Consider the following 14,079-nt stretch of genomic DNA (forward strand, 5'->3'; position numbering starts at 1 on the left):
TAATTTGAGTTGAGAAGAACTGCAGATATTTGGACTACATTTCTTGGCCCAATGTACTTCATTTCGATGTTAAGAAGAGAGGATATTTTTAGTTAACGCCACCATTTATTTCCAGCCAAAATGAATGCAAAGAGAGTATGAAGTCCTACAGAATCAGATTTCACATTTGTAGACTGCTGAAGGAAATGAGCACAAATGACTGCTTAGAAGATTTTTATTATATACCTTTGTGGTCCAGATTTGGGAAGAATGTGCATTACCTGAGAAGTCATCAATTTAAAGCACAGGCTGGCTGGCCCTAGCAGTTAAAGAACTGTGATGTTTTTTGCCTTAACAATTTATTGTAATTTGGAGCCAACGAAATGTTTGCAATTAAAATGGACACTAAATGCTGTGGCAAGAGGTGCTTACCTAAGCCCAGCTTCCAGAGCTTTCAGGAACTCATTTTCCCCAGCAGGCCTGCCATATTACAATCTGTCCTTGCTAATTACACAGGTGGTCTGCCTTAAACAGTGCAGAGTTTGAATTGCCACAGGACTTTTTCTTTATAAAGAGCATATTTCTTTGGAGCCTGCAACCACAATGCACTAGCTGCACCCTGTGAGCTCCTCTTTGCCATGCAGTAGGCAGCCTATGAAGTAGAGATAATGTGCTTATCAGCAAAGCAAGTGCTGGGAGCCTACTTTTCCTTAAGATTGGTCCTATAGCTGTGGGATAACTTTACTCAGATCCTTTGTTTTGAATCTGAATAGACTTGGGTTAATTTTGCTCCTTTGTTTGAACTTTATTAAAGGGAATTTAATATTTTTCATTCTTCTGCTCTTTGAGTGTGATTCTGTGTAGTGAAAGGTATCCTCTGGGTCATGCAGCAGGAGGAGAGCAGCAGAGGTAGCCAGCTGGGCAGGGGCAGCGAGGCAGTGCAGGAAAGTACCACCAGGGAAATGGCCAGAAAGTCATGATTTCCAAGTAGGCCTGGCCTGGCTGTATTTTCAGTGCATGTCAGCAAAGGAAGTAAAGCCACTAGGGTAGGGTGATTTTCCCCTTTATAACATTAAGAAATACATTCTTGATGGAGCCAAATGTATTGGAGAGAGAACAATTTCTGCCTACACAGAGAGAATGTGTCCCCTTCAATGTTCCCAGTTATATCCTGCAGTGGCCAGGGCTGACTGCAGACTTGGCAGCCGCCCACGTCCCTGGTGAGCAGCTGGTGCAGCCATCCCATGCTCAAGAGATACCAGGTGACCTGCAGACAAAAATGGAGATATTCATTGTTTTATTTGGATGTAGGGTCAAATGGCTGGTACTTTCTAATTTTCCTTTTGATAAAGGTGTTGACCATTTTAAGGACCGCAAAGTTAAGATAATGACGTCTCATTTGAACGCCAAGTATGTTGTGTGCTGTGTTTTCCTTGTTCATTAGAAGAATATCCCATCAGACTGTATTGTTTGGATCACCCCTTTTTTCTAATCCTCTTGGAATGTGAAGATTGTTTTCCAACCTCTTGCAAATCAAAATAAAAAAGAAGACAAAGACCAGCAGCTGCTCTGTTTGATAGAAATCCAAGCATAAGTCTCTCCTAAAGTACAGATATAATGCCTAACTAGAATTGCAAGGAGTGCTGCACCATGAAAACTTGATAGGTCATTGATAAGTTGCACACCCCTCTGGCATGCCTGGTTAACCTTCCTTAAATTCATTGAAAAGCTCTCAAGTGGATTTTAGCCTCTGGCTGCTTTTTTTTCTAGACTAATCCTGCAGTTATTGAGTTACCACCTCTGGGGAGTAGGAAGAGAGTCATGATAAAACATGATAAAAATCTAAATCAATTTCTCCATGGCTTGCCAAGTGAAATATCCCTACAAATGCACTTGGTTCACTGAAATATCAAACTCCAGATTGTTGAAGTAGTGTTCAGTAATTGTAGAGAAGATAAACTGGTTTGAATACAAATTTAGCTCTTAAATACTGGCTAGTCATCAGAGATGACTCCAATTTTGACTTCACAACTTAGTTGTTGCCCAGTCCCCTTTGATTCTTGTAACCACTCTGAAGACTGAAAATGTCAGGGCAGCAGCTGTGTCACTAACCAAAATGCAGCACTAAATTGGGTGCTCAGTGAGTTTTACTGAGCGGTCTTATGTTCTGTAAGTAGGAAAAAATATCTTGAAAATAAGTGGTCCCACTGCTTTGGGAAAGAATAATTGAAAATGATGATTAATTTATAAATTCTTTTCACTTTAATTTTAAATAAATTACTCTGGAGGCAATTAAGAATTTCTTCCCATGTAATGAGTTAAATTCATGTGAGTTAAAGTGATGGTCTAGAAATGGCTTAGATTTATTTTGGGCAAGTACAGTCTATCAAGTTAGAAGTTATTAATATATTTTCTAACAGTCTTTCAATAAACAAAGAAGCCTCACTGGGACTGGTGATATAAATACTGTTTGTAAGTGATTTATCTTCACCTCACTCTTTGAGGTCTTTGTCCAAGACTTAAGTTCAAATTTTGCCTGATATTATTTCAGGAAGACAAACAATTAATGCTTGTGAATCAATGAGTTATGGGCAAAATACATTCCTTTGCTGAATAGTTTTAATCTGATTAAAAGATATTTGAAGAACTGTATATAATATATCAGTTATCACCTTTGAAAATACTGTAAACAATTTTACTTTTCTGCACTGCAGGTACTTAGCAATAGTCAGGGATTTCAAGCAAGTTTCCTTGCATTAAAGAGTTAATTTAAAGGACAAATTAAAAAATCATGATCTAAAGCCTGTGGAGAATCTCTATCACCAGTTTCTAGTCCTAAGGCCTCTATCATCTTTTCTAAACACAAAATCAAACTAATGGTTTACTGTGGAGTTAATTCACTGTTAATTAACTATAAACCCAGAAGGATAAAAAGCAGGGTTCTACAAAAGGACTTGAAAAGTATATTTCATCATCTCTCAGCTAATTCTCATTAACATGTAGCTAAAGGAAAACTGAGGTGCCTAGTAGTATAATATCTATATATTAGTATAATATCAGCTAATAGTATAGTATCTCAGGTATTATGGAGACATTCAGGTGTATTCCTGCTGTGAGCAAGGAGAGGAGTCCTCTGGGAAAACCAGTGGCATTGATGAGGGCATGGTGGAGCTGCTGTCATTCCTCCTTCAGCCTGATCCATGCTAGCTTATACAGGCTCCATGATATTAAAAAGTAAACTAAATGCAGAGAATTTGATGATGATGATGATGATAATAATAATAAAAATATGTAGTAATAGAAGAAATGTATATATGTATGTAATTAACACAGTGCAGTCTTAAACATGAATGATAATTTTTTTATTATAGAGTATAAACCTACTTTATATACATAACTATATTGTCTAAAGTTATAAGCTTGAATTACTGTAAGTTTATTTAAAGTGCATGTTACTTATAAAGAAAGCATTTAAGAGTTGAAATGCAGCAATTGAAATGTTTTTAAACAGTATTTTACAATTCTTTTCACAGTTATTTATGAAAGAAAGTATTTCAGTTAAATATTATTCAGAGTGTATTTCAACAGGTGACAGTTTTTTCCTAAGAGATTCTGGGTGGTGATGGTAAAGATCTACATTTTCCAGGTTGCAGCTACCAAGATAGGGTCATACTCAATCTTTACTCAGTACCCGTTATTTTAGTAGCAGAACCACTTGATGTAGAAGTATTTACAAGGGTGCATGGCTTTTTGTTGCATCGTTTTTATCTGTCAAACCCTGCCAGTCTGTGGGAAAAAGAATGAATGCTGAGAAATATCTCAGTGCATCATAGGTGAGCAATATATAAAATGTGAGCACATTTTTTAAAAATCTGCAGCTGGAATAAGAAATCACAATAAAGTTCACCAAAATTAATGGGTGTAGAGGTGATCAGAACTTCTAAGATCTGATTGTCTGGAAACTATCTGTAAGTGCATTTCACAGCAAGAGTCAAGCAGGCTTTTTGTACAGAACAGGAAGTCAGACACAAAATGTATCAATAAAAGATACTGAATAAACTGCACCACAGTGACATGTATCTATTCTTAGAATTTCAGGGGTTAATTTAAACCTCAATCTTATACCATATTACCATTTTAAACTCTGTCTGGTCTGATGTATGTCCCACTCAGGCAGTAGCAGGGATGAAAATGGTATTCTGGAGTTGTAGAATACTGTACGTAGGATAGAGGTGCTGGCTGAAATAAACCTCTGTGTAACTCTTCTGCCTGAGAATCAGTTGCACTCAAACATAACTTAATATCAGGGAATACTAATATTATATGTCGTATCTAAGTCTTATTTTTTCACTACTTTTCCCTCAATCATAATCTGCTGCACCATGTAAGAATGTAGCCATTAAAGGGAGGTTTCAATGTGTACCTGTAAAAATACCAACAAAAAGTTTGTATTATTCTTGTGCTGTTACATGCTAGCTTTCCTGAAAAAAAAGCTGCCTAACTAGAAAGCTAAAGCAGTCAGAGCTTCTGTGCCTTATTTTTAGTCTAAAATAACCCTCTTTCAATTTATAGCCATTCTTCCTTGTGCTATCCCTACATATCCTTGAAAAATTCCCTCTCCAGCTTTCTTGTAGGCTCCTTTTACATTCTGGAAGTATCTTTGTTTTAAAAGCTTTTTTTGATCAATCAGAAAAAAGAAAAAGCAACAAAAAAATCCCCAAACACACTGAACCCAAAAGTTTTTTTACTTTTGATTCTGATTCCATGCAGTTAGCTGTTCCCCCCTCAATTCTTCAAAAGCTGATTTTATCCAGTTCCTGTGACCAGTAAGTGAGCTTTGTGACAGTGTTTCTTCTATTGTGTCAAGCTTCATATATGAACTTCAGATTTAACTAAAATTGATTTGTTCTTTTCTATCCTACATCTATATTATACCTATTTCGAGAAGAAAAAGCTTGAGTGGCAACTCAAATTTTCGTCTGCAGTTTCCTCCCCGTGAAATAAGTAGAGATTTTAAAAAGAATGCTGCACCTACAGAGATGTACAGACTAAGAATGTCCAGAAGGTACTATTACCAGTTGTACTTCCTTGTGCAGGTAAGCATGATTACTTCAGAGATTTATCTAACTCTGTAGCTTCTTAATATGCTGTGTCCCAAGAGCTATCAGCTGTGACTTCTGCTTTTGCTATTCCCTACGCCACCTGCCGATGCACAGAGTTCTGTGTGGGTTAGGACTCTGAAGACTCTCCTGGCTCCACAGCCTGTAGTATCACATCTCAGATGCTGCTCTGTTTTCCCTTTCTGTATTCCTCTGTTTCACTCAGTCTTGTTCCAATGAGACTATGAGTAGGCTTCCTTAGTCTACACCTGCCTCCATAAGGGCAGCTGTCTCAGGCTGGCAGTACTGCAGTGTCTACAAAAAAAGGAGATGTTTTACATTATCTTTACAGTGCTGCAGTTCTTAAAATGGATTTCTTTTATTAAATCAACATCATAGTAATGAGTGCCTTAACCACTGCCATAATCTCATTAACTTTTCTTGCTGTTGGTATAGAAATATATATTTGCGGTGTTCTGAAATAGATAAGCAAGTTAACAGAAGGTGGAAATAACAAGAAAACCACGGGGGTTATTACTATTTTACTTCCTTGAAATGTGATTATCTGTTAAACCCTGTTAGCTAAAGCAGATATTGAAATAGAAAAAGCTGACGTTAGGTTGGTGTTATATAATATATAAAATAGTGTGTCTGATCATCAAAGTTATAAGTGAGGAAATGACTTAAAGCTGTGAAAGGGGAAGTTTAGATTGACTATTAGGAAAAAGTTGTTCACTGAGGGAGTGATCAAGCACTAGAACAAGATCCTCCAGGCAGTGATCATGACTCCATGTCTGTTGGTGTTAAAGTGTTTGCTCTTAGATATAAGGTTTAACTTTTAGGTTATCCTGTGTGGATTCAGGAGTTAGACTTCATGGTCCTTTGGGTCCCATCCAACTCAGGATATTCTATAGTATAGTATATATATTCTACTGTTGAATTTTCTTCTGAAACTCTTGTCTTCTCACATCCTTTTATATTATCACCAGTCTGTAATACATTCCAAAGTATTCAATGCAGGGATTTTCTGCTGTCCTATTTGTGACTCTGTAACGTCATAGTTAATGCAGAACTTTTATTAGCTCATACACTTACATACAGGATGTCAAGAAAGAGAGTGATATGGGTTTTTTTTCTTTTTTAAATGCATTAGTGGAAGAGGAGGTAAAAAGTAGGAGTCAGCTCCGTGTGACTATTCTGCTGTCTTTTGATAGCTGATGTATCCATACTTTATTGTTGCAATTATTCCCCAGTGCTGCCTTAGGATTGTTTTACTATGTCTTCATGGAAGCTCAACTATGGTCACAAAAAGTTGTGTTTTAGCAGTAAAAATCAGCTTCAGGTGTAATGGCTGCAGTGAATACAGATCAAGATCTCGGCAAAATCTCTCTGGGATGTTTGACAGATTTCACTCTTTGCTAAAAGAAGGAAACATGTCTTGCTAAAACAGTAGCATTTTACTCCCATTGTTTACAGATGTATAGGAATGCAGGCTGTAAAGGGGTAAAGAATTAGGCATTCAGTTTTGATACTGGGCTGGTAAGATAATTTTGCTCCTGGTAAGCTACTTCAGGAAATTACAGTATCAAATGCTTTGCAGCTTGCATTTATTTTCCCAGAGCAAAATTTTCAGTGTATGATGTTATATATAATTCAAACTTCTGCTTACAGATACATTGATCTTTATATTGAGGTAAACAGTGCAAAGAAAATGAGACCAAGGTTTGGTGTCTGCTCATAATGAAATACTAATTCCAACCCCCTACTCCACAGAATTAATTACATAATTTAGTGGTCAGACACCCAATGGCATAACAGAGATTGTTTTTCTGAGCCAAATGAAGATTTCTGCACATCACATATCAAAAGACCAGAACAATGAAGAGGAAGTAAATGATAGTATGTTCAAAAACAATAGTGCCAAATTCTTATTTTGTGGCTGTAAGGTGATGTTATAAGGACACTCAGGTTGGTGTAACCATACAACATTTGTGAGATGACTCATAGCAGTCTCTTCCTAGCTCCCTACCCATGTGAACTGAGTACAGGATTTATGAGGTGATACACAGTAACTTTCCTTTCTACCAGCACTGTCTTGGCCTTGGTTGAAAATCCAAGTTCTTTCTTGGCTAATGAAAAGGTTTGGTTTGCCTTTTGTGCTTACATGCTATGCTAGAGTAGAGCAATAAACAGAGCTTGCCTGGTTTGCTGTGAAGAGTTATGACAGTGTGAAGTGCTCAAGTGTGGGATACTGTAGCCCAGATGCTCTTAAAAACATAAGCAATGAAGATGAGTTTACTGTCTACAGGAATCAAGCTACAAAAGTCCAGTCTGGAGACTTCTAACTGCAGAAAATAATTTAGGTGCCCCTGTAGACAAGCTGAACTTGTGAAAGTGATGTATCCTCTCAATAAAGAAGGCCAACTACATACTAGACTAAAAGCAAGGGCATAGAGAGCAGGTGGAGGGAAGTGATTATTTCCCTCTGTTTGCTGCTTGTGAGACTGCATCTGAAATATTGTGTTCAGCTCTGGACTCCCCAGTACAAGAAATACATAAATATACTGGAGTGAGTCCAGAGAAAGGCCATCGGGATGCTAGAACAAATTATATACAAAGAGAGGCTGAGAGAGCTGGGTTTGTTAAGCCTGAAGAAGGAAAGATCCTGTTGCTGTCCTAAACTGTCTGGTGAGTAATTAGAAAGATGAAGCCAAACTCTTCTGGTAGGTGCACAATGACAGAACAAGAGGCATCAGAGAAAAGTTGCAATGAGGTAAATCCGATTAAATAGTAGAAAAATAGTTTTACATTGGGGGTGGTCAGACATTAAATCTGAGAATGATTGTGTAATCTCCAACATCAAAGATATTCAGAACTCAAGCAGAGAACCTCAGCTAGGCAAATTTGATCTCATGAGAGATTTCTAAACTGTATTATTCTGATTTTTATTTTGTAGTCTGCCAAAAATGGTAGAAAATTTTATTTATAGATACTATTCAACAAAAGGTTTGCCTTGAGGGGATATTTCAGAGCAACCTGTGGTACTGATTGTGGAAGCTCATTCCTGTCTCAGTTGAATGTAGCCTTTATTTATCAGAGTGCACCAGAGTGAAAAAATGTTCAGTCACTGTTGTTTGAGCCAACAGCTCTGTTTCTCTTCAGATAGCTAAGAGAGAGAAAATGACTTTCCAACAATGGATATATTAGAGAGGTCTGCTGTATATCTCCGTGTATCCCTTCAAACTTCTTCTGCTTTCACCAGAAACTAAGTGGGTTCACTTGCCCTTTTGTTGCAGCTGACATTTTGTGCTAGAATAGCAGAGTAATTGGACTTTATTGTTATGTTTTGTCCTAAAATTTATCATAGTCTCCTCCATCAAATAAGATGTGTGTTAGTGTTTTTTTGGGGTTTTTTTGGTAATAAGGTATTATGAGCACTTGAAAAAATAGTACAGTTCTTTAAACCTTCTTCCATTACTTGGATTAAAATATGGCTTTGAATTCGAATATGTGGGTTATTTGTGCTTTTCCGACTGGCAAGGACAGAAGAAAATCACACTTTCTGTGAATTTATTCACCAAGAGTTGCATAATATACATAGGCTGATGGTGAAAACTGTCATGTAAATTGATACTATGCTTGAGCCCATCTGAAGCTTCTCCTTCTGATTGCTGCTGCTTCTCAAAGGAAAGGAGAGCTTTTGTGCTGGTGCTACTTTTAGTGAGGACTCTAGTCTCAATGAAAACATACCCAGTTCCTATCTTAAAGTAATGAATTTCTTGCATATAAAGTCAATGCAATACTTTTAAATGCTCATCTGAATAATAATCCATGTAATTTTGACAATAACAGAATTATTTAAATTGTTGTTTAAGGCTACAGAGATTAAATCACCTGAATTGTTTATATTTCACACCAGTTAAAATCAGGGCAGGGAGTTTTTTTTACCTAATTATTTGCTTACATAATTTTCTGAAGAGAGTCAAAGGTAGTGGTATTTGTGATAGAGATGACAGTCATATCCACATCATTTGTACATGGGAGATCCAATAAAGATGAAGAAAACTAAATGTGAAAAGGGACAAAATTCATTAACCTATCTTAGCAAAATAATTAAACCCGTGTTAGTGAACAGGTTTTCACAGTATCATCCGATGTAATGAACAATTTGTCTTGTAAACAAGATAATTACTAATACTTTATTCTGCTTGTCCTTGATTGTTTTGACAGAAAAAGAGAATGTAATTTTGATTAAAGGGGAACTTTTCAATTTAAGCTGTTTGGAGAACTGTAGAATTGTTATATATGAAATATGTGTTGTTCTAGTGACTCCACCCTCCTGTTCTATTTGTTTATTTTCTTGCATGTTTTCATTAAGAGCCTATTTTGTACTTGGTTGCTGCCTCTGTGCCCAATTTTGTGTCTGTGTAGCTAACAGATAACCCCTGCTTTAACAAGGGGTGGCAAACAATTTGTTTATATATATCTTAATTTTTTTTTAGTATTTTCTACAATATTTTCCTAACACATGTAGGAAGCTTTAGATCACAACTTCACAGTCTTAGGCCCAGTTTTGTAACTTTTCTCATATCTAAATTTATTTTTTCTCAGTTGTTTATTAATAATTCAGTTAAATTCTAAAGGTTTCATGGTGTATAAAGCACTAGATGCTTCAGAGGTATTCATACTATCTGCACTAGATAATTTTCATCAGCTATCTTAATCAATTGTTGGGCACGATGACTTTACAGTGTTGCCTTTAAGTAGCTGAGAGTAGGCGTTATGAATGTTTCATGGCTTTTATCTATTTTCTGCAGATTCTAAATTGTATCTCCATCCATGCCCTTTAAACTGCAATGAGTATGTTAGAGGAAAAGGAATAGAAATGTCACAATCTGTCCTCTTTATTCAGAATTCCCAACTGTGAGAAGAAACACAGCATAATGGTGAGAACAGTGTCTTTGACCGTGCCCAGGTGTAATGGGTTGACTAGCCTGCAGAAAAGCACACACCCAGCCACTGCCCCCACAGCAGGACAGAGGAGAGAATTAGAAGAGCAAAAGCTGGCAACCCCTGGGTTGAGATGAAGCAGCAAAGCTGCTGCATGTGCAAGTAGAACAGTAAAATCAGAAATATGTTCACTATCTGTTGTTGGCAGGCCGAGGTCCATCCAATTCCTGAAAAGCAAGGGCTCAGCATGCATAATGGTTGCTTGGGAAAATGAAAACCATAACCAAAACCCTGCTCCTTCTCCTTGCCCTGAGCTCTTATTGCAGAGCATAATGGCATATCATAGGAAATGTCCCTTTGGTCAGTTTGGGTCCACTGTCCCAACCGCGCCCCTTTCCAACCTCATGTCACACCTCTGGCCTACTTGCTGAGGTGGGCAGAGTAGTGAAAGGAAAGAAAAGTGGTGCTGTGAAAGCCAGAACACTGGTGTGTTAATAACACTGGTTTAATCACAAATCCAAAATACATCATGATAGGGGCTGTAGAGGATTAACTCCATCCCAGCCAGACCCTGTACACCAGAGAAGGCAGCGTTTGTTCAGGGGAATAGTTTGCTTTCTCTCTCCCTGTAATAAAGTTATCACTGAGGAAAAGATAGCAAGATATATAGCTCATAAATATAATATCTGCTTAAAAGTCTCATTCTTTTTTGCTTAAAATATGCTAGATCAAAAGAAGGGAACTGTAAAAGCTTGCATGTACTGATTAAAAAATAATAAATTGATGAACTGTCTTGAGCACTGTGACTATGCCACCATTAAGGACCTTAGGCTGTTTCCACCCTTGCTGTTTTTCACTTTTTACACCAAAATCAATATTAGTTGTCAATCTTTAATTAGTGTATTTTGTAAACATACCTACATTCTGAACTGCCTTCAGGTAATTTCCTTTGTGATTATATCTAATATTTCATTGATTTGTATAGAATTTCTCAAAATAACTGAGGAAGGTTAAAAAGAAAAAAAGAAACGATTAATAAATGTTTTCCGAAAACTAACCCACTGAAGAATTTCTGGCTTTCTGTTAGCACTAGCAGCAAAGGAAGAAAAGGGAAAAAATAATAGCTCAAAGGCTGTGCTTCTGTGCATAAAGTTTTGTTTTCATTTGAATATCCACTTCATGGTAGAGTGAATTTAGCTTTGTTTGAAGGAGTAGGAAAGGTCAAGGATGTATATAGCTTTGACTTTGAATGCTTTCTGAACTAACTGCACTTAAGTCCTGGCAGGAGGTTGCCATGCATGACTTCTGTTGATGCACAGTCACTTCTCATGCTTGTGGATATTTGTTCTCAAAAAAGAGGCTAAGTCAGATGTTTTAGAAAGATCTAGGAAAAAAGTTGTTACCTTGGTGATGTAAAGGCCATAATGCAGAGAATAGACTCTTAGACTGTTCTTAGGCTCTCTCAGATCCTACAAAACATGTTTTCCCATATTAATAAACTATTGTGTGGTTTCAGCAGTGAGTTTTGCCTGATTTTGTAGCATCAGCTCTAGAATTCAAGTAGAGGCTACATCTGGAGCAGTATGGTTGACTTCAGTATTCATTTCTCTCTTGGTTTTTCTTACTTGCTGAGTTTATCTCTGCTGCAGTTTTCTGTCTCTGTGAAAAGTATGTAACCTAAGGCAATCCTGCCTCTCTCCAGACTGTTGCATGCAAACCAACTTAAAAGAAACCTAAACCAACTAAAATGTCTTATTGTGCTAAAACCAGTCCTTGTTTGGTCCCAACAACACTAGGGCAGTGTTTGTCCAACAGCAATGTGCTAACTTTGTAGTAGTAGCTCAGTTGATTTCCTGAGATGATGATGAAAACTAATACCGCAAAGCTATGCAAATTGTGTAACATAGAGGACACGTTTAGGTGCCTATGCATAACTGAGCCTTCGGTATTTGGGCAAAGAGTTGATTTGCATACTTGAATATATTTTGCACCTTATTTGATCACTAACTAATCAGTGCATACAGATGGCAATCAGATTTCTGTTCTGAATACACAAGTAGTACCTTGTGAATTCAATCAAGGGCTGTGAAGCTGCAGATGGGGAGCTCTACTCAGTTGGAGTGAAAAGTTATTAATATATCTCCTGTGATTATGAAAGTGGAGGAAACAGGATTTTTTTCATTAGTACTTTGAAAGGACTTGCTAATTTATTCGTATGTGGAAGATAGTTGAGAAAGTAAAAATTGGCTGTGGACTGACTCCAACTCTGCATCCCAATTTTTATTTTTAAATTTTATCTACAAGAATAATATAAGTGTTATCACTTACTGAGGAGCAAGTGAATGGAATGAGTACTTTCAATACTTTTGGAGTACTTTCAAAGATTTCCCATTTCTGTCTTTCACCTTAGGGGAAGGAAGAATTTCTGTGGATGCTATGTGCCCACATGGGCTTGCATATTCCAGAGAAGATCACTAAGACTGTAACACTGTAACTGATTCTTGTTTCCTAATTGCTGTAAATTTTGCCAGCAGTTAAAGAATCCATATGGATGAGTCTGAAATCTGAAGATTCCATTTGCTATTTTCTGGTCTTCTAAATTTTAATTCTGTGTTAATAGTTCAGCTGGTAAATTGCAACTGAAAGATGTCCCTGCCCATGGCAAAAGAGTTGGCATTAGGTGGTCTTTAAAGTCCTTCCAAGCTAAGACATTCTGTGATCTATTAGAACATCAAGCAACTTTTATATGATCTTAAGATTTCTATATTCTCTTGTAAAACTGTGTATTTTTGTTTTGTATTTCAATAGCTTTTGAGAGGTACATTACTCTGCTTTGCTAATCAGTCATGCAGGTAGCATTTTTTAAAAAGTTGGTAAATGGTGAGCTTAAATACACTGTGACTTGTAGTGCTACTTTTTTTTCAATCTTCTTGTTCAGTAGTCCATAGCCATTTCAGCCTTGGAAGTTATTTCTTTCCATGAATGTTGTCAGCTATAAAACACAAGCTATTGACCTATCAGCAGACTTCTCCCTGAAAACAATTAAACTTCAGAGCCCTGTTCTTTCAAGGACCTTGAACTTCTAACTGGCTTGACCTTCGATTGACTCCTCAGCCTGCTTTGCACTGAACTGAAATTTCTGTGATGGTAACATCATTAAGAATGCAATTTCCTTTCCCTCTGAAATATTAGCTACATTGGCAAAAGCCTTCCTACAAGCATTTTCATATGTGCAAAAAGCTGCTGTTCAAGGGAAAACACTGCTGTTGCTTCTTGCAATAGGGTTTTCGTTAGATATAATGCAGTGATAAAATAAAATGATCTCTGCATTAGGTGAATCTTCTGGCCTGTTTCCTATGACTAGAAAGATTTTAATCCAGCCTTGTAATCCTGGCCAGCATTTTAATGCTTGTGTATTTTACTGAAAAGGTGCAATTGATATGCAAGCTATATTTTTGTTATCTTTTGTGTTGCAAACCAAGCTGCTGCTGGTTTTTAACTGAAACTATTGTGTAGCTGTTTCATTACTAGTTTACTCAGCAGCAGCTTACAACACAAGATTGTTATTAATGTAAAAATTGTAAGATAAATGGGTTTCATGTTTTGTTATTTAATTTACATTCCTATTAGATGGAGTAATCAAGTAGACTAAGGCAGCTTCTTAAAATAATGAGATTTTCTTTTATCAGAGTAGACATTTGTTTTAAATGAATCATTAATCTTGTAGTTAAAGCACTGATTAAGAATATTCTTTGATTTGCATTCCTTTGTCTAAATTTGATTTAGGACAGAGGTAATTATAAAAGAGGTTGATAAAACTATTTATTATAAAAAATAATATCGCTAGTATCTTGTATATCCTTTGTTATTCATCGTCTGTGCTCCATTTTACTTATTGGACCTAACCTTTCAAGCTGTGAGATAAATTGTATTAATATTTTCCTTTTCAATAACTCAAGTACTATAGGCCTAGTCAAGTTAATCTAAAATACTTCTGCATTTTCAGAGGTGTCAGTGAGTGCTTGGAGCTACAGTTTCTGGGGCTCTCCAC

Source organism: Corvus hawaiiensis, chromosome 5 (assembly GCF_020740725.1).
Source record: "Corvus hawaiiensis isolate bCorHaw1 chromosome 5, bCorHaw1.pri.cur, whole genome shotgun sequence".
In the NCBI taxonomy this organism is placed as follows: Eukaryota; Metazoa; Chordata; class Aves; order Passeriformes; family Corvidae; genus Corvus; species Corvus hawaiiensis.